The sequence below is a fragment of the Alligator sinensis genome, unplaced genomic scaffold (assembly GCF_000455745.1).
Source record: "Alligator sinensis unplaced genomic scaffold, ASM45574v1 scaffold130_2, whole genome shotgun sequence".
Lineage (NCBI taxonomy): Eukaryota > Metazoa > Chordata > Crocodylia > Alligatoridae > Alligator > Alligator sinensis.
The window spans coordinates 3,739,697-3,741,558 of NW_005841913.1; the positions used below are offsets into that span (position 1 = coordinate 3,739,697).

Below are 1,862 nucleotides of genomic sequence, written 5' to 3' on the forward strand. Positions count from 1 at the left end.
AAAGAGGAGGAGAGTGAGCACAAACCTATAGACTAGTAGGTAGGGTATTCACCTGAAAGGTGTAAACCTGGCTTCCAAATAATATTTCATTAAATGCTGGAGTAGGGGCTGAGCAGAATTCTGTTTTATCTATTGGAAAAACAAAGTGCAGCTTGAAAGTAACTCTGAGTTAACCAACTAATCTGTAGAAGGGATGCAATTACCCCTTCTTGGCATATAAGTGCCCCATTATAGGACTAGGAAGGCGGCTGTGCTCCCTAGAGGGTGGTCCCAGTTGAAACAGAATTCTGCACCAAGTCTTCTCTCATGTGAGTGCCCCAAGAACTAAGCCATAGATGTCAGGAGCTGTACCTTTAAGAGGCTCTCACAAGAGCCAGGTGGAACAGAGTGTTGCCGTCTGCAGAGGCTCACATTATTTAATGCCGATCACTTAGAAATTTGACACTGATTCAGGTCAGACATCTTGGTCACCTATACACGTGCAGCGAGGCAGCTCCGACGTGCTGTAAGTACAGCATGTTGGAGCACATTAATCAAGTCTGCTGGAGAGTGGTAATTACCATGGTCCAGCAGACTCCAGCATCACATGTATCAGCATCCCGTGCTGAAAAATGGCAGGGAACTTTAACTAAAGCTCGTTCAATGAGCTTTAGTTAAAACGCCCCTGCCAACATGTTTCAGCATGGGAACACTGATACGTAGACAATCCAAATGTTTTAATTAGAGCAGCTCTTGAAGCCACTCTAATTAAAGCACCTCCTCACCACCGCTCCCAGAGCATGTGTATAAACTCCCCTTGGAACAGATGCTATTCCATTTGTTAGGCATATAAGTCCAAAAAAACTGTTAATACAAAAGATAGTTGTGTTCTCCACTTCCTATCTGCTGTTTTGTGACCCTTGTTAAGGGTCAGATGAATGTGTGTTACATAAGGAGATACATTAATATTTTTTTAGGGACTTGAGGATGAAATAGGATCACACATTGGGGTACCTGAGTCCAATTCCGCAGCCAATAGATAGCATATGGTCCCTTGTTGCTGGGGGCGGGGTTTGAACATATGATACCAGGAATAACGTTCAATAAGACAATACTCTGAGTGAAAGAGTATATTCCACATATAATATGAAACATATGAATATACCAAGAGTATAAATAGAATGTGAAAACATAGAAGAGCTTATAAGTAAATTAAATGTATATAAAAAAATTGGAAATGTAATTTGGAATGTCATGAGAGAAACAAGTACCTATTACTGAGTTAAAAGTTTGTCATCTCATTGGTTTCATTGAAAGGATGAGGACACTAGAAGAACAGATGAGACCCACATGCCCATTTAATAGTATCAGGCAATTCAGAGTCTAATTGTTGATTTTCAGGTTTTTATATATAGTTGAAATTCTGTATTAGGTTGATTATTAATTATGTTTATGTTTGACTGGAGAAGATATGGGAAGCACTACCTTTAATAAAAAGTCAGTTAGAGCAGGTTATTTATTATATTGTATAGGGGTCTGTATTACACAATGCTAACCAGTTAGAGCTCATTGGTGCTGAGGTTTTCTGAACACAGAAAACAAAGCAGCATATTGGGCAATAGGAAAGGGCAAGAAGCAGAAAACAAAGTAGCACTTCTAAAAGAATTATACAACAAAAAGGACTCCACATGGGATAACAAGGGATGGCTGCATCTTTAAGACTGGTGTGGAAGTTGGAAGATCTACCTTTAGCTCCTGGCTCTAACACAGACTTCCTGTATGATTCAAATTCACTTAATCTCTGTATGCATCAGTTCCCATTTTCTATGATGAAAAATATACTCCTACTTCTTGTCATTCTTTTATGTTTAGACTGCAATCTC

At 39.4% G+C, this 1,862-nt stretch overlaps 1 protein-coding gene across 1 annotated transcript in view; it reads right to left on the reverse strand.

Moving 5' to 3' along the window:
- Positions 1-1,862, reverse strand: part of RAD51AP2 (RAD51 associated protein 2) — a 10,015-nt gene that overhangs the window by 2,497 nt on the left and 5,656 nt on the right. The gene's annotated exons all lie outside the window — the stretch shown is intronic.